This window comes from Meleagris gallopavo, chromosome 1 (genome assembly GCF_905368555.1).
Source record: "Meleagris gallopavo chromosome 1, MGAL_WU_HG_1.1, whole genome shotgun sequence".
In the NCBI taxonomy this organism is placed as follows: domain Eukaryota; kingdom Metazoa; phylum Chordata; class Aves; order Galliformes; family Phasianidae; genus Meleagris; species Meleagris gallopavo.
Window position 1 is genome coordinate 80327528 of NC_139404.1, and position 26847 is coordinate 80354374.

The 26847-nt window shown below is 41.7% G+C and overlaps 1 protein-coding gene across 1 annotated transcript in view; it reads left to right on the forward strand.

Moving 5' to 3' along the window:
* The window catches only part of LSAMP (limbic system associated membrane protein), a 977871-nt gene that overhangs the window by 400314 nt on the left and 550710 nt on the right, over positions 1–26847 (forward strand). The gene's annotated exons all lie outside the window — the stretch shown is intronic.

Consider the following 26847-nt stretch of genomic DNA (forward strand, 5'->3'; position numbering starts at 1 on the left):
AGATAATGAGCCTTGAGCTTGTGTAGTGTTAAAAATACGTTAAGCCTGAGGCTTATCTGTTTGATTCCTAAGCCTTTAGGATGAAATTGGTTCACGTTGTTTTAGGTTTTTAAAAATTAGTAAGGTTTCTTTAAAAACAAAAAATAAAAAATCAAGAAAAAAAGAAAAAAAACATTGCTCATAAGAAGCTGTGTGGAACCTGATGCAATGAGTGCCTTTAGGACACTTCATTAAAGCACGAGTAGCAAGGGGATGAAATGTTCAGTCTGTAATTCCTTCTTGCCTCTCTGGTACATTTAATTTACTTTTAATATAATTATTCATTGCTTAATACAGCCAAACATTATTTACCTAAATATCTGCACTATAAAACGCATTTATCCATAACGAGGTCATATCCCTCAGTTGTTTCCATCATATCAAACAGTACTTTGTTTTGCAGAGCGTTTTACCAGCATGACTTGTGTGACCTCCCCTCTCTGTCAGATAGATAGAGGAAGGTGAGGGTATGTTTTTAAGCACAGTCCTGCCTATCTCTGGATTTATAAAACACTACTGCTAGAATTTTGGGCAATGTAACAAGCTGCTTGCTCACTAGTTACTCACACAGCATTGCATTACCCAAACACGAAGGGTGTTTTCCACAAGCAAAAAGAGACAGCAGTGTGTGCTGGGGAAGGTGTTAAGAATACATAGGATAGGGCTTGCTTTCTCTTCTGACCGATACTAGCATAGAACATTTCTTTTTGGATTCAGGGAGACAGACCAGTGCCTTAGCAGTAAATCAGATCTGTGATGTGTTTGGGTTTTATAATGCCGGTGTGCGTCAAGTTATGCTACTATTTGGGCTTCTGTGGATGATGGGAGTTCCCCTAGTTCTTGCCTCTAGTTAACATCACATGCAAATGAAGCTATTATAATTCATACTTTTAAGGCATATAAGTGGCAAATTAGCAACCACTACTTCAGGAAGAGATCGGACAGCCTTCCCACAGCTAGCACTGGGCTGGAAATTAGGGATGTACATGTGAAACAGAAGCTGGGAAGCTCAATTCCTTTAGGAATTGATTATATGAGTTCCATGGCTTTTCTCTTCTCTATCAGATGTGAATACTGACTAGGGAATGGACTCTGTTTTCTGTGTCATGGCGGTAGCTCGGAAGACTGTATAGGCTTCCCATCAGTTCTTTCTCCTTGGAACAAGGAATGTTGAGCCAAATGAAAATTCTTCCACTGATTCTGTTGACTCCTGTGAGCTTTGGGCTGTATAATGGTCATCTACGTGAAGTGCATATCCCTAACCTGTAAACTGTGTCTCTTTAGAAGAGAATCCTGACTGAAGGGCCAAGCCTGAGGCAGTCTCTCTGTATCAGCATTTGGGTACGTCAGTGGAATAAAGTGTGGAAAAACAAGCAGTGTTCCCTGTGCTTTGGATTAATAGAGAATTTCCTGGGACTGGCAACACAGTAAATTAAAACAAAAAATGAAAATAGCAACGACAGCAAAACCACTTTATAATATGTTCCCATGTCAGAAATGCCTCTCTGAATTCTGGTTTCATGCAGTTTGTTGCACTGGTCTATGCGTAGCATCCTCGTGTGTCATTGTCCTTGAAGATGGTTAGCACCTTTTATCCACAATCCTCAAAGTCACTGCAAAGCAGTAATGAATTAAACTGCACAGTGCCCCTGCTAGTTAGGTAAATGCCATTTCTGTTCCCACAGATGGGGAGAAATGAGGCACAAAGAGGTTAAATGCTTCACCTAAGGTCATGCTCTAATGCATCGTTGTCCTTTTTCTGCATGGTGAGGGCTCTGTCCCCCCAGCCGGAAAAAATGCTCAGAACTGTTCTTGGACTCTAAGCAGATCTGAAGAATCCCATTCATACTGACAAAACTTGGGAGCTGGAATTATACTCTTGTCCCTCAGCTATCTAAAGTGGACTTCTGAAACTTGAATTAAAGGATATCTTTACCTGTGGTGGTAGTAGGTAATAATTGAATAACACCTCTCTGTTGGCCTATCCAATATAGGGCTACATGATCATAGTGTACAACAACCATGTAACAAAGCACAGCTTAGTCCTGGTTCTGTGATATGGAAAAGGTCTTACAGTGGCTTGAAGCTTTCTGCTTTCCCTTTTGGGATGTTTTAGGGAGATAGCAGCACTCCTGAACACAGTAACTCTTGTTTCTGTATAAACTTTTACATACGCTTCCATTTTCTCCAATTTGTCATTCCCCTCCTTTCTCTTACCCCCATAGTTTTGGGAAACAGCTGTCATCACCATCTTGCTGATGAGGACAAATGGTGGAAATGACAGAAATGTCATTGTGTTTGCAAACAAGATAAAAGCAAACCTGAAACTCAAATGCACTTTCAACCATCAAGTGGAGAAAACTGTCATCAGATCAAGACTTGATGGTAAAAGAATACTCCCCTGTTCTTATTTTATATTCAGGCAGAGAAACAAAATGATGAGAACTAGAAAAAGCAAGTTCCAGGATCCAACGCCCATAATCCCTAAGGGGTTGATAGGCTTTTTAATATATTTTTTCTTTCTTTATCACAAGACCATCCGGGACATGTGAATGATCATACTCTCTTCCACTCCCAAGTGGCTTCAAATCTGTTGTTCACTCATGATCACAGACTCTGTATGAAAACACAGCGCCTCTAAATGTGTCAGCTGCAGGGGACAAGCCTGAGCTTATGAGACAAAGTTTTGTCGGCCAGCTGTCTTGTAAAAACTTTGTTTTTAATGTAAATATGACTTTCTTCCAAAATACTTGCAGAGAGCTGTCTTCTTCCTGTGTTGTTTCCACCTTATTACCTCTCTGACCAGTCAGCAGTGAACAGCTGCCAAATTGCCTTCTCACATCTCTGTGGAGTGTGTACCATTGATTCCACCATCTCTGCTCTGGAGCTCTTGCATATAAAGGTGGCAGTGCCAGACCCATCACAGTGAATGAAAGTTTCACTGAGGCTGGATGTTACTGATTGGAAGGAGGTAACTCATTCCTCATGTAAGCAGAATGAAGGGAGAGAGAGTGCTCTGCCTGCCTGGATTGTTCTATCCTATCTTACACTTCATACACCTGCGCTGGTGTGTGTATGTGAGCATACATCATTCATCTGCTCCTGAAACTGCTGCTTCTGAAATTCAACAGGTTTTTATTAGCTCTTTTTTTTAATTATTATTTTTATTTTTAGTTTGGATATCTGGCTAAAACTCTGTCCTTCCAATTTTGTCTAAAAAACCTGAGGTGTTTGTCTAATAGATCCTTTTCTCTCAATTTTTTGCAGTTAGGAGGAGAAGCTGCACGCTATTCTTGCACTGGTGTTCTTACCTTTTGTATGTACCTTCTTCTGTCAAGGTCAGCTGGGGAGGTGGAGATGGAAGATGTCCTACAGCCTTTTTGAATCTGCATGTCACATATCATCAATTACTTTTTGACAAGTTCAAGCAGTCAAACTCCATAATGAAATGCCATCCCCCAGGTAGTTGAGATGTACTGAAGGGTTCTAAAATAACTGCAATAAGCAGAGATTCTCTTCTTTGGTCCTCCAAGCAACAGTTTTATGGTGCTGATGAAGTAGTTTCATCAAGAATTCCTTCGACCTCTCAAAAGAGAAGATAAGTTCAAGCATGTAAATTATGTTTGATGGTATATAAATAGACCTTTATGCTTTACATACTGTCTTTGTCCAATGAGAAGGTCTTTATCCTAGAAGCTCAGCACTGACATTGGTTCTCTGTTGTTCAAGTTAATTACATGCTTTAGGGATACTGAATGAAGCTGCTTTCCCTGTAAGACCAGTGTTATAAAACTGTGATTTTGTTTTAAATTCCTGAAGTCCCACTTTGTTAGAAGTGGGCAGAGAAACGAAGGAAGCTTCCGCAAATTCATAGGCATTCTGTTAATAAAATTTTCTGAATCAAAATAAAAGGATGAAAATGTCCTTCATAAGCACATTTGATGTACAGTGCACATACATTCCATGATCTGAACTAGGTGAAACAGCCTTTAAAGTAAATAGCCACACTAGTCCTTGCTGAAGTTGGTGAGATAGCCAGGTTCCTTTGAGTACTTATACCTTAAGGGGCTGCAGGAAGACGAAGTCCCGGAGTGGGGAAGAATAGAGTGCACTCAGAGGTTTTGTTGCAGGGACAAGTATGGGAGGAATAGGGAATGCATTTCCTTTATGCTGGTTCTTTAGGTGCTGCTGACAACCTTCTTAAATATTTTAAAGTTTTTCTTCTTACAGCCTCAGAAGTTCACCTGCTTAAGTAAATCTCTTGGGCTGGGAACCTAAATTAACAACTATGTTGGTTCCTGGTGGAAGGAGATAAACAATGCTGATTAATCAAACTCAAGGAAATGCTAATCATGTTGTTTTCTGTATCTCAGAGAAGTTGCAGAGTTTGTTTATAAGTAAGTGATTCTAGCCCTACTGTTTCTTTCTCCTTCTGCACTTAAACTCTTATTAACCAGAATTCTTCCTTTCTGGTTTTGATTCTTAAATTGATAGACAAACCAGAGAGAGACAGGACGCAGATCAGGATAAAAAAAAATGAATGGTGAGGAGCCCTCTCAGCTGTTATAGATCCCATTCAACATCAGCACACGGAGTGTAGAAAATAAACCCTGGAAAAGTATCATCATTGGTGGGACTATGACTTCCTACATTGCTTGATAGACCAGGTGAAGAGTAATAGTAGTATGAAAAAAGGTTAATTACTGTCTCTTCTTGCTGGTGGGAGCAGCAGGGTTTTGGATGGAACTGTAAGTTTGTGTTTTTGTGTTTAAGAAGACATTGAGAAGTCCAAAACCAGACTTAGTCATACTTAAATCTTCTTGGGAAGCCTAGACATGTGTTTCTGGTAGCATGAAGGATTTTACTGCATTCAGAGAGAAATTCCGAAAGCAGAAATATCACCCCAGTGGTCTATCTTTTGGGTAGTACATCCAGAGACTAGATGTTCATCCTTGATTACCATTTCTTGGCATATCACTTGTTCCTACCAGGGAAGAACTCCTCCTTGGCATATCACTGGGCCATATACATGAAATGGCCTCAGCTTGACTTTAGTTGTGGGGTTTCAGTTTTTTGGTATTTTTTTCCTTCTTTTTTTTTCTTCTTTTTTTTCCCCAGGTACATAGCACCAATTAAAACCTTTCCTTTGTTAATGTTGCTTGTGCGAGGACCTTGAAAAGCATTTCCATTGCTTTCTTTGCTACTTTTGTAGAAATTTTGGAGAAAAGTTGCAAAACTGTAGTTCTTTTTCTAATTTGTGACCAAGTGCCATGGTGTGTGTAGAGGGATCTGCAGGTATTGTAAAAGCTGCTCAAATTTTACCAGCAGAAAAGAAATAATTTCTTTAGAGCAATATTCAGACTGGGAAGAAAATAAAATAAAACAAAACAAAAACAAAAAAGCCCACAAAATCTTCATTTAAAACTCCTTCCATTGGAAAGTGATTTTTTTTTTAAATGAATTTTAAAGTGCAGTTTTGATTGTTCTTGTACAGAGCAACTTACTGTTATGAAAACTTTCTTGAGTGATTTAAATTTTGAGGAAAAATGAAGACTGACGTAGAGTAGATTTTTAGAATACCTGCTTTGGAAGAAGTTTCGCAGTCTCAATTTTCTGTTTTCAGTGATTATCTCACACTGCTACCTGAAGGTCTAGAAAAAGTCTTTAAAGTAAGAGATTTCTTTTTACAGTTGTACTGATTGTATTCACTTTCCTGTCCTACAAAAGGCCTTGTTACAAGCTCATGACATTCAAGGTTTGCTTGTAAGTGATTTTCAGAGCAACACTTTTCTACTAGTGAACCATGACAATGACAATATACAATGGCATTCTGGATGTATGTTCTCCATCCAGTGTTATTAACCCTGTAGCAGATGGTCTGCGTCCTGAATAAGCACTGTAACCCAAACCAGGTTATTTGTGTTCCTGCCTTTTGCCTTTGGGCTTGAGTAGGAGCTTTGAACATCCTCTCCATAAATATCTCTTGTAAAGTGGGTCATTAATTCTTTGAAATGTTTCATTGTCAAAATAGCAGTGTTAAGGGGTGTTTCTTTTGTTTTCACGTTTTCTAGTAGTTTACAGAGAAGATCTTTTCTTTTTCCGGCTTTCAGCTTCAAAAGCTTTCCTGATAAATTCACTTGCCCACCGTGGGCAATGGCAAAAAGTTGGAAAGACAAATCCTGCCCTCACCCATGTAACATCACTGCTGTAAATCCCTTCTTCCTTGGCATTAGAGCAAGCTGTGTTTTCAGGCTGAGTGCCTGTGTACAGCAGGAGGAGATGTGGGCCTTACATCTGATTACAGGCAGAGCTTTTCAGAGGTGCAAATGGAAAGGAAGACATCAGTTACTGCTGTATGGCCATGCCTGGGTTTGCTACTTCAGTTTTATTTTCTTTTTTAAGCAGCTCTGATGATGATGAACAAATAATGATAGCTGTGGCTCATTCAGTCTACCTCTTCTGACACTCTGAGGCTGATTGAAAGAAGGAGCAGGGACAACTTTGGTCAGCAGAAACAACAAATTTTATTAAATCTTCTTGAAGGACAGGTCCATGATAGAAAAAGGAGCACATTTTGCAGGGCTGTTTTTTTTTTTTTCCTCTTCAGAATCTTTAACACACTTTACAAGATTAATTCCCAGCTAGCTCTAATTGGGAGATCTGCCATTGCCGGCAAGATTATTTGGGGGATATTAATCATTTCCTCAGCGGTCAGTAGGAGGAGGTGCAGAGTTGACATCTCTGCTGCTTACCCATGATTTGAGATAACCTATCAACTCTTCATTCATGATGTGCAGAAACGTTTTTAATGCTCTTAATGTACTATTTTTTTCACTCGTTTGTGCTGATCCATATGCAGCTCTTTCTCATTTGTTTGTATACCCATTTTTCTGTGTGTCTCTCTCTCTGTCTTTATCTCATTCTCCCATACATCCTTGTTGTTTTTTCATCATCCTTCCGCTTCATCTTTGTTTTTACTTAGTCTCTGTTCTCTCTTTCTCTCTTGTTTTTCCCCTTTGTCAACTTGTTTTTCTTTAGTCTTTTTTTTTTTTTGTGCATGTCTCACTTCCTCTCTACTCTCCCTCCTCTACTCATCCTTTATCTCTTTCCCACTCTTTCTCTTTTTTCCAATTCCATTAGTGAAAGTAGATAATAACTTGTGAATTCAAGTGGAACTTCATTTCTGAAACCGTACACTCATGCTGGAACCCATTAAGCTCGATAGCGAGAAATGAGAGAAATCATAATTATCAGGCCAGTAAAATACATGAAACATAAAATTTGTCAGGGAAAGTAATTGAAATTATTGGAGCAGTTGGGTCCTGGTGCTGTGCAGACCCTCAATGATAATGGAAAGGTTACGGGCAATGTTTAGCAATGCTGATGAGGCCCAAGGTGACTCAACGCCACCACAGTCAGCAACTTTATGCTCTGCTTACATTAATTTGCTAATCCATCTTTGGAAATGGCCAGGCTGAGCAGTGCATTGGGGTTCGTAGAACCCTTGCCAAAGAGCCAGTATAGGCAATGTTGCAAAACTTTTGCTTTCGTTTTCCTATTACTTTACCTCCCTCTCTTCTGTTCCTTCTCACATCTCTGCTTCTTGCCTCCTATCTGGGTTTCCCATCCATTTCCCTCCACAGCCATTGCAGGGTCTGTCTGTACAGTCACAATATGTTGATTATTTCAAGCTCATACTGTAGCAGTCCATCCATTCCTCTGGTATCCCCCTCAGAGGAGCTGTGTTTAATTGCCAACTACCAGGGAAGTTTAGGAGCTGTTACTGATGTTGCCATTCTCTCTTTTCGGGTGGGGAGGCTAAATCAAAGAAAACTGAAGCTGTCAGCATCCAAGCTGGACATAATACATTTATCTTTGGCCGTGCTCTCCCTTACCACTAGATGAGCCTTCGTCCACTTCTTGATTTAAGATACTGCTGGCACTGTTGGAGAGCAGTGCAGTCTTCAATGCAGCTAGCTGATGCCGGTTCAGTGCATACTAAGTATCCTTTTGGGTTTGGGGCTGTATAATGAAATGTTATTGCGTTTGCTTCAGCAAGGCAGCCCTGAAAAATTGGCACAACCGTTGATCAGACAAGGTACAAAATCTACTCTCCCACTCTCATAAAGGCAAATGCTAATGAACTATTTGTTCTGCACAGAGAGAATGATTTTGCAGGGCTCTTTGTATTTAAAAGAGGAAGAGAGAGAGAGGAAACAGCATCTGCTACTCTTTAGAGTCTGAAACAGCTTGTGAGAGTTACTGAATCATCCAGCCCTGTCTTTATTTCTGAAGGGTTGATGTGATCTGGAGGCAGTGGCACAGGAGCCTGCGCTTTCTCCTTAGGATTGCTGTGATCATGCAAGCCCTGATCTGAGTAGCCCGTTACTATCTTTCTGTACCTGTCATAACCTTGCTGACCCATCCTCTGCCCGTTGCATCTAGAGGGGGACTTTTTCGCTCCCCTTGTGCTTGGGCCCAGCCACGTGCAGTGCTCAGAGTGCCCAGGGGCTTTGTTCAGGGGGATTGAGGTGCTCTCTTCTGGGCACCTGCTTTAGTCCTATCTGGCAGAGGTGGCATCAACCCATTCTTCTGAAAGGACTCCATAGCCTGATGGGGCTCACCTACACGACTTGGGCACAAAAGTAATTGTTGCCTTTTCCAACCATAATAATTCTATGACTCTGTGAATCCACATGAAAAGAGTGATGGGGTCTGTTACAGTGCCCTTAGTAACCTTTTTCTCTCTTTAGCCCAAACTGTTGTGTGCTTCCCTTGCTAAGGGACTGATGCTTTCCAGTAGCACTGCAATGTAAGCAGTTCTGTGGGTTGCATTGGCAGGAGAACTGTGTTCTCTAGCTAGGTGCACTGCTAAAAAAAATAATAGGAAACCTGATAAAAACAAAAATACAAATTTTAATGAAGTGAAATCCCCTCTCCAGCAATTACTCCTAAGCTGTGATGGCGAGCCTGTCATTTTCACAGCAGAATGCAGTTAGCTCTACTAGATTTCAGACCCCAGAAAAAAGGGTATTTAACGAGGTGTCCAAGCAGCCTCTTAGCAGCAACGGTGGGAGTAGCACAGCTTATTAAGGCTGATGCCTTGGTTCAAAGCAGAGCTTCTTATTATGGGGAATATGTTACACGTAGCTTGTCTGAGGGGTCCAATTGTAGATATATCTTCTATTAATATTTCTCTGATAGCGATTATGAAACCTCACTGCTGCAATTCAGGAATAATCCATGGTTGTTTTTCTTGCGCCCCCTCTCCCTCCCAAAAAAAGCTCTTATGTGGATGCACTGGGTTTAAGAAGTCTCCGCACAGTTCTGTCAGAGAAAAAAAGAAATCAACAGCTGCGGTGCCAGTGGATAATAGAGAAGTTATATGGCACCGGAAGAAAATGAGACATCATTACAAATGGCCTGGGAGCAAGAATTATCACCAGCTCTCACAATGGCTGGAATGCTCTTTCCCCCTGACACTTGGGAAGATAGCCTTCACGTTTCAGGGACTGGAGATTATATTGGTATTTCTGTCCCTGGGAGCCTGGCTTCTCTAAGTGGTTGAGAGAAGTTGTAAGCAAGCCCAGGGGAAGATGAAAGAGGGGATCGTTTTCTTCCTTGCTGAATTGTTTTTTTTTGCTTCTGGCAAAATCTGAGCCTGCTGTTCCCTGGCAGCGTGAGCGCTGCTCCTTCTGTGTTGGCTCAGCCCTGGAGGGTGAGCAATGGCTCACCAAGGCAGAAGGATGTAGCATCCACATTCATATATTTGAACCCCCCATGAGGCAGTGCTCTGCCCTGAGGTGGTCTGGGAAGCATCTCCAGTGGTGCCATATACCCTGCTCCATTCTCCAGCCAAGCAGTGTCTGTCAAGAAGCAGCTTTCTGTTGGCATCGTGTTGCCAAACCCTGAATTTATGATGAGCCTTGTGAGCATCTTTCTTCCCTGAACAACTGCAGCAGCTGACAAGATTTTGTGAGAACTTCTGCCCTCTTTTATTTGTTTGAAATACGCAAAATAAAAAATGGTTTCCTGCTGTTCTGGTTGCAGAAGAATATCTGGAAATACATGGAATGCAATTATAATCTCAATCCCGACGTCACATTACAGAGGGAAAATTAGAAAGAAGTTGATTTTATTAAGTCGTGTTATGATTTTTAGGGCATGCTTAATATTTTTTTTACTTGACGACAATTTGCTACATGAATGGAGCTTCAGAATGGTTGCTTCAAAATATAAGTCTCAGATGATTCCAATATTTAAAAGAAGCCTATAAGCAGGAGGGGGGAATGGCTGTTTATGAGGATGGATTGTGATAGGACAAGGGGGAATGGCTTTTAACTGAGACAGAGGAGGTTTAGGTTAGAGATTAGGAGGAAGTTTTTCACACAGAGGGTTGTGACACACTGGAACAGGTTGCCCAAGGAGGCTGTGGATGCCCCATCCCTGGAGGCATTCAAGGCTGGATGTGGCTCTGGGCAGCCTGGTCTGGTGGTTGGTGACCCTGCACATAGCAGGGGGGTTGAAACTAGATGATCATTGTGGTCCTTTTCAACCCAGGCCATTCTATGATTCTATGATTCTGTGATGATATTCATTCCTCTAACATTGTTAGGGGAACTGAAGTCCGATATTCTCTTTAAACTTGTGCTGTTGCTGTAGTTTTTGTTGAGGTTCTTAACTGGGGTAGTAGAGGCAGATGAGTTTGTTTCTCTGTAGCAAGCTATTTTCTCTCTTGTTCTTTGTGTGTGGTAGCAGAATCGAGAGCAGTGTAGGTTGAAAACGGTACCAAATAGCATTTATGTTCAAGAAAAGATAATTATTCTTGTGATGATGAGATGAGGGGATGAGTAGTTCTGAAACTGCTTTTCTTCCAGTCAAAGTCCAAATAAGTTTTGGCAGCAGCAGTGAAGTTTCTTTGCTTCAAAAGTTTTTTTTTCAGTTTTGCACTTTTAAAATTAATATCAAAGCTGCAGAGAAAGAAGACTCTCGAGTGGCTCAATCTGCATATTTTCTCATTAAAAAAAGAAAAACATATAGTAGATTTCCATGTGATAATATGAATAGTCCAGATTTTTTTTTTTTTTAATGGACTTTAATTTTTAATGAGACTGATCCTTCAGCTTGGTTATTTATAACTCCCAGCATTTAATTAAGTCCAGTGAGAAGGACTGACTAAGTGGGAGCATCTCGACCTGAGCTACCAAATGGCAAGCAGACAATGTAAGTGATGGGATGGGCTGCTAAAGGGTTGCTTTCAGCATTCCGCTGTCCCTTTAAATCTCTCACTACACAACCATGGCAATACAGCACAGCAAGCAGGGCTTCTGCTTCTGGTGCTCTGTTAAAATGTCAATTTTAAGAAAAAAAATGTCTCTAGGTCAGCCTTTTGAGGTCTGGAAATGTGTCTGCTTGTGTGGGTGCTGCTGGCAAGCAGTTCGTAGACACCAGTGCATCAAAGTGTCTAAACAACAGGGCATAGCTGGGAGCAAGCCGGAAAATGAACTGCAAAGAGAGGGGCTGCCTAGTGCATATTAAACCAACTCACAGGCAGAAGCGATCAGAGAGAAAAGGACCTGGATGTGATCCACTTCAGCCTTCTGTAGTATGTGTAGGGTGAAGGAGTGAGTGTTAGACGTGTCGTAGCTGTCTGAAGAAAAGTGACCTATGCCAAGGGAACATCCACGCTCCATATACACAAGGCAGGGCTCAGGGGCAGGTGGTTTTGGAGCTGCTGCCATTTTACGCTCTCTTTTTAGCAGGTGAGCAATGGATCTGGCTGGCATTTTTTTCAGATTTCAGCATGATGTTGTAATTAAAGCACCAAAGAGCTCTGGCACTGGGAGACATGGATTGTGCCCCAACTCCTCCGTGCATGCTCTGTGTAGTTGTGAAACCATTTAGCTCTGTGCCTGGGCAGGTAGTTGAGAATACTGCTGTAGCTGAAGTGCTTTGGGACTCTCTCATTTTTCAGGTTGCTATAAATTCCTATTAGAACAATATGGTGATTGCTTGTGCAGGCACATATTACAATATTTCCGCTGTTTCCACAGAAAATGAGAATTTTACCCTAAGGTAAAACAAAGAAGCAATAATATTTTGGTGTTTGTAGTGAACCCAGTTGTTTTTATGTGGCAGAAGTAGGCCCAGTCAGCTAGTACCGTAGAAACATGGAATATCCTGAGTAGAAAGGAGCCCTGAAAGGTCATCGAGTTCAACTTCTGGTTCCACGCAGGGCCACCCAAAAGTCAAACCAGATGTCTGAATCAAACCCTGTGTTAGCACAAGACAAACCAAGTCATGTGGTTAGTGATTGCTGAAGTACCTGGGTCCCCCCACCACAATCCTTTCTATCCTTTTGGTGTTGCTGGATAGGTAACTGGAAAAGAAGTTCCAGAGCAGGGGGGTCATGGATGCTTCTAAATTGGAAATCTGGAGAGAAGGGATTTGCTCAGATCTTGCGGTCAGAACCACTTCAGAAAAGGTCCTCTGTCATTCAGCTCTGGGCTTTAGCACAGCTGACATTCACCATTCACAAAGTGGGATCCTGCCAATGGCATGAAAGCTTTAGTATTTGTCCAGTTTTCTGCAGGCTGCTAAGAGTTTATCTTGAGCAACATGGAGTTTGGTCTTTCTACATGAAGGGGCAATATATATGCTTTCTTGTTGCAACTTCTTGGGGTTTGGCTCAACTCTGTCTGTCTTAGTGGCAGTATAGGCATGTTCCCAGAAGGTGGATAAGCTGTGAAGTTGTCAGCAGCAAACAGCTTGCAAGATTGGGATGAAATCGTCTTTTTCTTGTTTTCCTCATTCCTCTTAGAGAATGAGTCAGTATGTGGTAGAACAAAGTCTCTGCCACATTTGGATTATTCTGCTTCTCTCTTTTATCACTATACAATGCAATCATGTCTAAACCGGTTAAAGCAGTGGTATGACAAAAGCTGTTCCCATATTTATGGGCCAGACACAGGGCCAGAGAAAATACTTGGCTGTTGCAGAGCACTGCTGGCTTGGAAGTTAGTCTGTGGCCAAGCATTGAGCCTATTCAAGCAGAGACAAATCTTCACAGATTTCAGTGGACCTTCAGTATACTACCAAGTGTGTTTTTCTAGTTATTACTTCATTTCAGAAGGCTAGGAAGGCTTGTGTGGATCTGCCTTTTAGAGAGACATCATAGTGTATGATGACCTCTCCCAGCCTGTCATTGTTGCCTCTTGTAGTTTGGATTCTTGAGAATCAGTGAATGAGGAGAATCAATTTGACAAGTCTAAGATTTTCTCATAGTTGTTATTCAGAGCTACTTGCTAGCTAACATCCATAAACATATTACTGGCTTTGCAATAATCCTTAACTAATAATGTGTTTTCCATCAGTTCACTGAGTCATATTATACTTGCTGGTCACTGTAGTCCTATATCACACAGTGATCTTGTTCTTGCAGTGAATATTGCATTTCTCTCATACAGTTTTTAATGAATTCAGAAATTTCCTGTGTTCTCATGAAGTCACTTACCATGAAGACTCCTATCAGAGAATTCACTAGCTGGTGTTCTTGCTCAAAGTGAGCAGATGACTGAAGTTACTTTGTGTCACGTGCAGACACTTGTGGAACACTGTTTTTGCATTAATCACTTAGATGTCTTGGTTTCCCTGCATGGTTATGCCAGTTGTGTAGTTCTGAAGCACCTACCTAATACATTGTAATTGCCTGTGTGTGTACAGAAGCTGTATTGCTGTGTAATGTTAACCCATCTACTGTTCAGAAGTGCAGAAGAATATGTTTAAAAAAAAAAAAATGATTTCCATCCTTGCAGATGTTTCAGACTATTGGGAGGCATAAATAAGCATCAGTAAATTAGCAATGGTGCTGCATGGCAATGATATCAAAATGAAGAGCACGCTAAAAACAATAAATACCTCATTCTTTTGGAAGCACTGAAACATAAAAAAATGAGATCTCTGACAGGTAGTGTATACTCCACCAAAGGTCTGCTTTTACCTTCAGAAGACTTTGGGCCTTCAGGTAATACATGTCGATGCAGGACAGGTCAGTACCCGTGGCACTGAGTGTTGTGTTGTTCTACACATGCTGCTACTTACTCACGTACTGTAACTGTAACAGTTGTGGTTGTGATGGGTGTTAAGTTGCTTGTGTTGTATTTTCTGTAGCTCCATTTCAGCTTACTAGAATTTGTTCCCTGCGCTGACCTTAAATTACCTAGAAAGTTCATGTTCTAAGTGCTGTTCAGTTATCACAACTGCTAAATAGGGAACCTCCCTCCCAGAGAAACAAAACAAACGAGAACAAAAATGCCAGCATTCTACAGAGGAAATGGAAGACATGAGTGCTCAGGGAGATCAGCGAATCATGATGAGAATGAACCAGACAGGTTCCCGAAGGCTCAGTGACTTGGAGACTCAGATGGAAGCATTGACGCTTGAAGCTCAGAGAAACTGAGCAGTAGGAACCTTTGCTACAGTAAGAATTCACAACGTATCTTTATACATTCAAAGCCAGGGACGAGATAAAGCCTATTTATGGAAGAATGATATTCCGGTGGGAAATTTCATTTTGTTTCTGTTGAATTGAATTGTTAAATGTAGAGGTCTGCACTGCTGTAGCTACACTTTTCTTGCTAACACACTAGTTTTGTTGGACTCTGAAGGACATATACCTGTAGTGTGGCAGCATATGGTACTTCCATTTATTTAGGTACTGTATGTTGAACTATGTGTTAGTGACAACTACCTTACATAAGGATGCTAATTATGTAATTAAGGCAACAGGAGACAGGACTTATGGGTTCCGTTTCAGCTGCAGGCATGTACTTTATGTGAGACCTTGGGAAAACGTCAAAGTGCCTCTTGGATAAATAAGGTACAAGCTTACAAAGTAAAAAATAATTACTCTTCCTTTTCATCTTTTCCATGTGTTGCAATTTTAGATATATTTTTTTTCAGGTGGGCCTTAGTTTCTTACTGTAGGCACAAAGAATATCTAGTGCAATGGAGCTCAGCTTCTTCTTGAAATAGGAGAGCCACAGCACTAGTCTTATCTAACAGGAGTACACAGCTCCTGTTGTCAATAATGAAGGTCATCTCTTTGCACATTGAAAATTTCCATGGATTCCAACGAGGAAGAAATGGGAAATTCCTACAGCTAGGTGGGAGAACATGAGGAAATGGATTGAGCATCAGGGCACAAAAACTAGACAAGCCATTGTGCTTTTCCAGTGAAAGGAAACTTTATTTTTTACTTAATTGTTTTCCAGTGAAATAACATGTCAGTGCTGCCTGCCCCCACATGAGCTGTCTTAGTGACATGTGGGTTGTGAACACCTGCTCACACCTTATGCTGCACCATATCAAGAATGTGAAATTCCACAAAAAGAGCTCAAACACACCGAAAGCATTGCTGCTCTGCTGCCCCTCTTCTCCTTAGACTGGGGCCGTCCTGTGTACCAAAATTATCCTGTACATCTTTCAGCTGGCATGAGATTCTGAGAGTGCTTGTGGAAGCCCTTTTTTGAGTGCATCAACTGTTCTTTATGCAATTGCTCTAAGCTGTTGCTATACATCTGTTTAACATTCCTGACTTGTTTCAGATCTAAAGTTTTAGATATTTAATGCAAAACAATAAGGGGGAAAAAATACCCTCTCACCAGTCATTTGTCTTCATCACAAGAGGTGCTCATCCCTGGTTTCCATGGCGATCGTGCAACTCGGTGATTTGTTGAAGTTCACACTCCCTCTCAGCTATGAGAGAGGAGATGCTAAAGGAGAGGCCAATGTAATTACTAACCTTACAGCTCTCCAGCAGCCCTGGGGCTTATCTGCTTCCATCAAGAGAGGGCTGTGCCTGAAGTATGGGAACCTGACAGTAAGAGGAGTTATGCTTCATGGAAGGCTGAGGAGGGGACAGAAGAAGCCGAAGGTGAAAGGTTTGCTTACTTCTAGAAGATGCACGAGGTACATGTGGGACATTTTGTTCTGCATAAAGTGTTGCAGTTAGGAAGGTCCAAAAGATGATCCCACATATATTTGGTTTCACACTACACTCACAAGTACTCATATGTAAGAGAGAATCCAGAATAGCTCCACCTGAAATAAGTGCTATTATATTTCTATAAAGCCAGGTGAGGTGGGAGGAAAATTGGTCCTTTTTGATTGTGGTTTGCAGTAATACTGCATTGTCAATACCTTTCCTATGAGGGTGTTTCTAGAGCAAGCAAATTAGAAGTTAAAGGAGAACTAAGAAAGCATTTTATCCCTGTGAGCACTGTCATAGCACTATCATAGCTCCAAGTGGAAAGGTAGTGGGGTCACTTCACGTCTCAGCAAACAGGTCGAGGTCCAAAAATCACCATGAACCTCAAGTGCTTGTTTAACATTCAGGAGCTCAGACATTTTCAGTGGCTGACAGGACCTTCCCTTTGAATGTATACAGCAAAGTGAGACATTTGATGTCAGTACAATTGCTGATGGGCGTGCAAAACGAGCAAAAATATGTAGGCAAGGGACCAAAGTGGACGAAGCGCTTACCGCTCTTGAGAAAATTCTTGTTCTCATTTAATCTCTCAGATGGTGTGAATGGTGGTGCATATCGATTGAAGAGAAGGAACTAGGAAGGAGAGGGGTTTGTTTATTGTAGCTCGCTGCTAGCATTTTCTTTATTCTCTTTTCCTTGGCTGCACTGTGGAAAAGAAAAAGAAAAATTAGGACAAAAATCCAATGAATTTTCTGTGGGCAGAAAAACAAGAGTGGGAGGAGGGGTCTCAAGCTGTTTTCCCCTTCAGCTCTCTAGGAACTACTCTGCACTGTAAATCCTCCTGAATTGTTAAAGCTCTGCCTAGAGTTATTTCTGGACCTTCTTCCCATGACGGAGGGGAATGCTGAATGACTCTGAGCTCTCAGACTCTGAGTAAAATTTACTATCACTTTTTGTCCTTGTTGTCTTTCCAAAGTGGTCATTCGGCTACAGCAACTATCTATGTATTTGGATTTGATTTCTGTGGCCCTGAAGATTTTAAGGAGGGAGAGAAGAAATCTGTGCAAATTCACTGGGTGTCAAAGACCTGCTTGTTTGCTTTAGATCTCTTAACAATCCTGCTCCACTTCCCACTTTCCTTCTGTATTCTCTATTCAGCTTGAAAAATCCATGTTTGAGCAAAAGGGGATTTACATGGTAATAGTTAACTTCATAAAATAGTTTTGTTGTTGTTCTTTTTCCTTCGAGTTTTTTTAAACAAATAAATAGAATCAGAAGACTCTGGGGAATGTCATAAGATTCAGAATTGCTTGAAGCAAATGAACAATGGTGTAAAGAAAAAAAATGGTGTAAAGGAGGAACCCAAGCAGTACCAAAGACTGGTAATTCCATGTGAATAGTGATGAGTGTGTTGTAGCCCTTTTTGGAGCCAGAAAGAAGCCATAGGCTGGGCAAATGGATGAGAGTAGTGGCAACTTCACACACTTCTAAAGAGTTCAAATGCCTGCACTTGTATCTAAGACATTTGGCATGTGCTGTCTTTGAAATGAGAACTGATTTGACCCAAGTTCTTTACTAAAAGCCAAAACCAGAGCCATAATTTTCAGTAGGTTATATCTTTTAACACTATACTGTTTATTTCCTCAGCATCTCTTATCTCAGCTGATGTCTTTTATTTTAGTTTAGCAAAGTAAACCCAAAGAGTTTTCAGCAGAGGCGTAACTGATGTTCCCCGTGCATCACTTGCATGTCCCACATCTCCATTGCCTATGGACCATCCTTTCCAAAATTTCCTTCCCAAAATTATGTTTAAGACTGTTGAAGATTTTGTCATGGTAGGAACGTTCCAGTTAAGTGTGAACTGGCTGTGAAACACTCAAGCCTGACAGACGTGGTGCTAAGAGCAGAAGTACCTTAGTTGTCAAGTATTAATAGCACTGAAATTTTACCAGCATCTCCCGTATAAATCATCAGCTCCTTCCAGCCCTCCCTTCCCCCACACATACCAGTCTGTCTGTAGTCTTGGGCAGTTAGACAGCCACAGTGGAGGACTGCTTCCGTCCTGTAACACAATTAATTAATTATGAAGATTATTTTAGGAACATTATTTCCTTCCAGCTTCCTGCAGCCACTCAGTAGTGTACAAGAACAGTACATGCAAATGTTATCAGTCATTCTGTTACTATTATGGCATTGAACCTTGTCACCCAAAAGTCATTGCACCACTCATCGTGTGATCACAGCATTAAAATGGTTATGTATTGTCCGCTGCAATTTTTCTCAAAGTACTATAGAACCTGTAATTACTGCAGGGAGAATAACGTTTTACCCATTAGGCCAGGAAGCACTCAGAAGCATTGTCTAGAGCGTCGTCAACATTTACAGGAAAATTGCTACTAGTTCAATTTAACCTAATATTGAAGCAGGTGGGTGAATGAGCAGACAAGGTTGTGGTGGCCAGACTTGGCATTTACTGCTATTCTATACAGTTTGTACACCATTGGTCTCAACAGATGTAAATAAAAGGCTGGAATCTTTAGCTTAGTTTTCAAAGCACATTCCACTGTTGTATCTGACTGGACTAGGTTAGAGTTAATTAAATTTGCTTCTTGCTTGTATGATAAATAAAAAAGGTGAACTAAACTAGATCTGAGAATTAAGGACCACAGCATCTTACCTCACAACTAGGCAGAGGTTTTGGCCTAAGGGTAAAGCAGGAGTAAAACTAAAAGTCTGAGAAATAGAGGAATTGTGGAGGTAATCAATCTTCTCATCCTTATTTCTTTTCTGTGGGCTTGATTCACCACCTGGAACTGCTAGTGGGGAGATGGAGGGTGCAAGCAGGGAGGCAGAGAAGAACAGCTTTATAGAAGCATCATCTGACTTGTGCAGAAATGAGGCAGGAATGCTCAGGTCCACAGGAATCCAGCAAGAGCAGCTGTTTCACACAGAGGCAGAGTACCTCTGACCCAAGGCAAAAATGAGTTGATCAGAAGTATATTGCTCATGTGAGCCCTCAGAGGCTGTGGGATTCTACTTGTAACACTCTCCGTAAACCAGGACATACTTGTTTTCAGGTGAGGTGGAAATTTTCAAAGAGAACATTCTGTGAAAGGGGCTGTGTTGCCACCTGTTTCCTTGCACTTCCTCTCTGCTTGTCTTGCCTAGCAGCAAGGTCTAGAGGAGTGTAGGTAGTTACAAAACAGGGCAAGAAAGATGTTTTTCTGCCAAGTTTACAGAGTAGCATGAAGTTCCAGGCCTGGAAGTGTTTCCTCTTTTGTTCTAAATAAACATATTCCTGTAAGGAGTTCTTGTTAGTGGTGCTTTATTTTAGCTTATCTAGTCTACTGGTCTTAGAACTAGCCTCCCCTGCGGCTGTAAACACATACGTGTTCACAAATAACGAGTAGAGGTTGAGATGTGATCAAAATGAAGAAAGGCTGCAAACCCAATGAATAAATTCCTGTGGTCCATGGGAATGTGTAAAATATTTGTGTCTTGACAGAAGAGAGGAGATTCAGGGGGCAGGAAAGGTGGGCACGGTGCTTTTCTTAGTGGGCATGCAAGTGTGTTCAAAAATATCAGAGCCTGAGAGGGGCAAAATGTAGGAGCTTGCAACTCTGGTCTTCTAAACTGGAGAGTACTGACTTATGCAGAGTCGCGTAAGGGAGAAGATCTAAAAGCAGTGTTCTGGTTGTTGGAGAAGCAGAATGCAGTGTTACCTTGGCAACCTGAGATGTTCCATGTTCAAAGGGAGATAAGAGTTTTTAAAAGTCTGGAGAAAAGTCTTCACTAGAGTGGATGTGCTGGCAAATGGCTTTTCAGAACAGCAGTCACCTGAGCGCAGGCACGATAAGACTTTGAGCAGTAGTTGCAGTCTATCTGGAGTTTCCTGTGCATGAGTGCTTAAATCTGTGGGGGAAGAAAAAAAAAAAATTGCAAAGGCACGTGAGTTGTATATGAGTTGTAATCTTTCATTCTTTTCAGTTTAATCTTCTTTTTTCCTAGGTCTAAGGTACCTCTGTTCATTCACTCACTGAGGAAGGAATAGGTGCTTCTATAAAACATCCTTTTATTTCGAATCATGAAAAATTTACATTTAAAGTATCCTGTAGATAAATCTAATTCATTTTCAAATTCTGCGGTAGGCACTTTTTCTTAGGTGGCAAGGTGACCCTTTGCATTGCATTGCATCTGGAAATCCCCTCTGGAGCACTCCCCTGTGTTTCGGGGAGGGCACCTGTGGGTCTCGTGGATGATTGAAACTTTCATGAGAGCAGAGTTTAAATCAGGAGAGCGCTGTGCTCACCATAAGTTTTCTAGTCTGTCCTGTAGCTCCGGGGGGATTAAGCTGCTTGGGCCATTTCTGACAGAAGTTTGTCTAACCTTAAAAAAAAATCTCTTGGCAGAGAGATTGTATAACAGCCCGAGGTAGTGAACTTCTGGTTCTTATTCTTGCAGATAGAAATTTCTTTTGAATATCTTATCTAATTCTGTTCTGTTGCAAATTAAATTAATTACCTCCTGTTCTATCCTCAGCAGACACAGAGAACAATTGATCACCATCGTCTTTGCTACATTTTACATAATGAGAGACTGTTATCATGTCATACCTCAGGTTTTCCTAGACTAAACAAGCAGTTCTTGTTCTTTTTTTCTCCCTGTATTCTTACAATCTGCTTCTTGTACCTCACACTTTTCTCAGTGCTATACTTGTGACTCTTGTTTACCCAAGTCTTCAGGTGCAGAGGCAGGTTCTGGGTGGGTGATGTTCAAAGATGATGGTACAGTCACGATGAGATGCTAAGCGTGATGTTAGCTTTTAGAAATAGCATGACGATAAACATAAAATGGCAGTGATCATCACGTGTAACTCATTTGATATAGCATTCTTGACAGCCAACAGGGGTGGAGGCAGACTCCACATCCTTATATGGAGTCTGCTTCCGTGAGTGCTCCACTGTATTAGCAGGGCAGGTTCTTTTTCTTCTTCTTTTTTTTCAAAAACAAAGCCATAGTGCTGCTCAGGAAGAACAGCAGCCACAGAAGTGCATGCATATCAATGGTGAAATGGTGTGGGGGGCAGCTAGGACATTCTTTGCCCTTTCAGAAGGAGTGGTAACATGTGAGGACAATGTGACTGGGCAGTGAGCACAGTAACCTTTCCAGCCTTGTAAAAATTGTCACTACGTCCAAATAGTAGAAGTGATTCTGGGTCAATGAAAAGTTGTTCAATGTTGTGAATTGTTTGCAGAGATACTGCTGCTGTTAGCTCTAACTGGTGCCCTACACGGACCCATGTTCCTCTTTCTCCTGGAAACACCACTGAAGGGTGTTTGCTTGGCTAATTGCAAAGATAGAACCCACAGATCTCCTGAAAAGAGGCCCTTCAAATGTTCATGTTTTAGATAGCCACTGTGAGGCTAACTTTATTCACCAGGGTGTTTCGAGCAGCTTTGAATGAAGAATCTATCACAGACTTACAAAACAAATGTTACTCTTCTTCTCTCTGGGAGTTGTCTGTGAACATTATGTGATCTTCTTGAATAATTCAGCATTCAAAATCATTTGTCAAATAATTTCCATGAATAATTTTTGACTTACAGCTTGTCCATGATCTATTTATTGTGAATATTTGAAATCAGATCTGACTGATGAGCTCTGATTGCACACACTGGTTACCTAGAGTAGTGCTAGTCCCTGATGGGATGGGCCTAGGCCTTTGAAGCACATTTATGCAGTGAATGCTTATGATTAAGAATTTTAAATTCATTCTTCACAAATAATCTCCAATGGCTGCTAAAATTTGCTGTTTCTGTGAACATTTCTGCCAGTAAACTCATTAGCTAGAATAATTGCACAAAAAAAAACAAACACAAAAGGAGAGGAAAGCAAGGCAGACCAATTTGTTTTCAAATCAGAACGAACACTGCTGAAATATTCCAATGTTCCCCTAGTCCTTTGGGACTTAGCTATGTGAGAGTACTTTGTGATCTTGATAGGCTTTCGTTTTTCTGAACAGACCCTATTTAGTTGGTGGGTTCAGCCCCCACCCAGTTTCCTATTAGGCAGACAAAGTGAGGACATAGAAAATGCAACATATGCTTTCTGCATAACCACAGAAATGCAGAGGGTTAAGCATGATATTTACAGATACTGTTCCAGCAGATTATTTGTACCTGGTTACTGTGCAGTCCTTTAAGACTTTTTGGTGAAACAGAGCAGGTACCTGAGTTCTAGGGATGCTACGGGTTCTGATTTTATTGCTCTCAGTTTCTTTTATGTTTCTGCAGAGGGAAAAAGAGAGAGAGACTTTCCTTTATTTTTTGTTGGAACCAGGAGCCTGTTTTGGTGTTGGCTGATTAGCTTTGGGTATCATGTTTAAGTAGATGCGTAGATATAAATTTGCCATCCTCCTGTCAGCTTTGGTTCCCTTCGGTTTGGTCCCTTTCCTTCTTTTTCCCTTTTCCCCACTCACTCAGGACATAAACTTTAATGATGAGATTTCATGCTCAGTCAAGTTTTTGAAAGCCACTTATGAAGCATCAATCAGATTATATACCTGTCCTGGCTGGGTGTCTGCTTTTCCCTCCCTACAAGGGGTTGATGGTCAAAATACATAATGAGCTACCACTGACAGCCTATCAGACTTCCATCTCTTTCTATCTTCCTCAGAAGCCTCTGCAAATGATGGCTTAGTCCATTGCCATGCAAACTGTTAGTACTTGACATTGCTCTGCAGAGTATGATTGTTCCCCTTGCTTCATAGAATCATAGAATCTTATAGTCATAGAATCATTAGAGTTGGAAGGGATCTTTAAGGGTCATCTAGTCCACCTCCCCTGCAATGAACAGGGACATGCACAGCTAGATCAGATTGCCTGGGGCCTGATCCAGCCTCACCTTGAAAGTCTCCAGGGACGGGGTATCCACCACATCTGTGGGCAACCTGTTCCAGTTCCTCACCACCCTCATTGTAAAAGACTTTTTCCTTACATCTAATTTAAATCTACTCCCTTTAAGCTTGAAAGCTTGTTCTATCACCACAGTCTCTGGTAAAGAATTTGTCCCCTTCTTCCCTGTAGCTTCCTTTCAGATACTGAAAGGCTGCTATCAGGTCACCTCAGAGCCTTCTCTTCTCCAGATTGAACAGCCCCAGCTCTCTCAGCCTGTCCTTATTGGAGAGGTGTTCCATCCTTTGGATCATTTTTGTGGCCCTCCTCTGGATGCACTCCACAGGACTGTGTCTCTCTTGTACTGAGGACTCCACATCTGGACACAGTTCTCCAGGTGTGGCCTCACCAGCACAGAGTAGAGGGGCAGGATCACCTCCCTCGCCCTGCTGGCCATGCTTCTTTTGATGCAACCCAGAATATAGTTGACTTTCTGGGCCATGAGGGCACATTGCTGGCTCATGTCCAGCTGCCATCCACCAGTACCCCCAGGTCTTTTTCAGCAGGGCTGTTGTCAGTCCTTTCATCTGCCATCTTGTATTGGTAATGGGGGTTGTGGGGGTTACCTCGACCCAGGTGCAAGACCTTGCATTTAGATTTGTTGAAACTCATGAGGTTCACTTGGGCTCACTACTAAAGCCTGTCTCAGTCCCTCTGTGTGTTGACTGCACCCCCACAGCTTGGTGTCATCAGCAAACTTGCTGGGAGTACACTCAACCCCACTGCCAGTGTCACTGATGAAGATAGTAAACAGTATCAGTCCCAGTGCTGACCTCTGCGGAACACCGCTCATCACTGATCTCCATCCAAACACTGAGCCATTGACCACCACTCTCTAGACTTGGTCCTGCAGCCAGTATTTCATCTGTTGAACAGATGTCGGGTGCTGTGTCAAATGCCTTACTGAAGTCCAGATAGATGACATCAGTGGCTCTTCCCTTGTCCATTGTTGCATTGACATCATCATCATAAAAGGCCACTAGTTTGGTCAAGCAGAATGTGCCCTTGATGAAGCCATGCTGGCTCTCCCATATCATCTCCCTGCCTTCCATGTGCCTTAGCATAGCTTCCAGGAGGATCTGCTCCATGATCTTTCCTGGCATAGAGGTGAGACTGACATGTTGGTAGCTCCTGGGATTGTCCCTTTTACCCTTCTTAAAAATGGGTGTGAAGTTACCTTCTTTTCAGTCAGCTGTGACTTTATTTGATTGCCATGATTTTTCAAATATCATTGAAAGTGGCTTGGCATCTACATCAGCCTGTTCCTTCAGAACTCTGGGATGCATCTCATTGAGACCCACATACTTGTGGGTGCTCAGGTTCCTCAAGCAGTCACAAACCTGATCTTTGCTAACAGTGGGAGTGACATTGCTTTGCCAATCCCCTCCTACCAAACCAAGCATCTGAGTGCTGTGTGATGAGCAGTTATCAAAGAAGACAGAGGCAAAAAAGTTGTTAAGTACCTCAGCCTACTCCTTGTTTGTTGTTACTGGCTTGCCTGCATCACTCTGTAGGGGAGATATGCCCTGCACACATTTACTCTGCCTCACGTGTCCACTGACACGTCAGCTGTCTTAACAGCCTTTACAGAAAAGACCCATTCAATGTCTTTCTACTTTTTTTCCGTACTTCTGCCACTGGCTTTGCATGGGATTTTGTGTTTCTCAGCACATTTTTACCACAGCTGGGTCAAGAATCTAGTTTTTCTGTTAGTCTTACCGCATGACCTCTGGTACTCTGGAGAAACACAGGAGAATATTCCCACAAACAATATAATTAATTCAGTCACGCTGGGACTGGCGCTGATAAAGGCCAGGGCCCAGCAGCTTCCAGTTCACTTTAGGTAATTATGGCTCCTAACTTGTAGTAAAAATGCTTGGAAACTGCTGAAGACTTGCCTACACAAGGGCTTGAAGGCTTAGGGTTTTTACAGTTCTAGAGACATAACCTGCAGAAAATCCCTTTCTACACCTTTTCTTCCTGCGCTGGCTCTGGTGCTAATGCCTCCTGTCTTCAGGAGATGGGAAGAAAAAGGCTGTGGTGGTGTGTGTGCTTGTGGAATGCCTGAGGTTACTAAGTCCTAGCTCAAAGCTGAAGTCATTTCTATAAAATACTGCATTGCCCATCTTTGATACAGCAGCCTCTCTTTTCCTCTGGAGTGTTGTGCTGCGTGAGCAGTTCTTCCAGACTGCCCTGCAGAGTTTCAGTTCTGAGTGGCCAGTGGCTGCATGGCATTCACTCCTTTGCCCCACAGTTGGTTACTGCCAGCAGAGTGGCAGAGAGGAGAAAAGGAGACAGTAACTGCAACTAGATTTACTGAAGTTTGTTTTTCTAATTCCTGTGCCCAGGAAACAGTGTTCCCTAACTATATTCAGCTATGGATTTCTGAGGTCAGCCTTATCTACTGCACCGTGCTGCTTCACTCATTAGTCTGCAGAATATTGGCATTTAGTTGAGTCCTTCTGTCCACTCCATTTCCAGCTCAGCATTATTATTTGTCAGATACTGCCTACCCAACTGCTGTTTAAATGACCTTTCTAAATGTAAAAAGTATAATACATAAATACTGTCCACTGAATAAGAAAGTACAGATTATAGCTAAAAAAAGTCTCATTACCCAGCTCTGTTGTAGGATATAACAGCTCTCATAACATATTTTGACTTCTAACAATATAAAACAGGAAATACAGAAAAAATCATTGTATGATTTCAAATGATGGAGAGAACTAACAGAGGGAAAGAGCTAATTACATTTAGGTTTGGTGAGGGAACTATGACAAGCAACCACAGCTCTTGAAAAAGTGCCTGAGAAGTTATTAGTTCTGTAGCTGATATAAACAAACCTCCCCTAACATTAGATGTACAGTCCAACCAACACTTGATGACTTTGAGGATGAAATTAATTCCCCTAAATAATGAACATTCTCTTTGCCAAATGGATTTGGAATTTTGTTGTTGTTGTTCTGTTGGCTCTTCCAGGCAAGCACACTTCATTTTATTTGTAGTCTCTTATATCCTTGGAATGTCATTGTTCTCTAAGGTCCACTGTAAATGAAGTGCTGATGGTTTGAGTTGTCCAGACCTCTGCTTTCCTGTTTTAATTAGTTGCAGAGTGGAATTAATACAACAAGAGATGTAAGTGGCTCATTAAGGCTTTCCGCTTGCAGGAGGCATGCAAAATCAGCGGCGTGATGAAGGCCTTTTCTGCATTGCTCTCCACCTGAAGCCTTACTGCACAACTGAGTGAAACACAGGGCCATGAGCTTCCCTTTGCCTTTCTGCCAAGTCTGAATTCTGTAGCAGTGTCTGTTTCCAGGAGTAAACAATGACCTTTGCTCTATAATGCTCCATCACACAAAAAGCTTATGTTCAGTCGTGCCAACACCATCAGGAAAGTCTCCTTCCTACACTGTCGTGTGCAGACCAGTATTCCGTAGCATCCCTTAGCTGTGCAAATACAACCCTTCTGACATGCAGCTTGTGTTTTACATGAGAAAGAACAAGATGAAACTTTCAACTCACATAATATGCAGCTTGCATTGCGATCTCTTTAACACAAGCTTGGCCCTGCTTCAGGTCTTGAAATCAGAAACTGTTTTATGCGGCAGAGGCTGCGGTCATACCCTCAGCTAATCCCATCCTTCTGTCCTCACCACCAACTCCTCTTTGCCTTTCACAGTTCTGCTGTGTAATAGGCCTCTGTCTATTTAATGAGTTGATGAGCTGTTTTCAGAGATCAAATACGCTCCTCGGTACATACGTACCTTCATCTGCTAAAGCAAATTCTATTGGCTTTAGGAAAGAAGGGTTGACAGTGTAGAGAAAAAAGACTGATGAAGGGAAAGGCTGCATGATTGCTGAGCATTC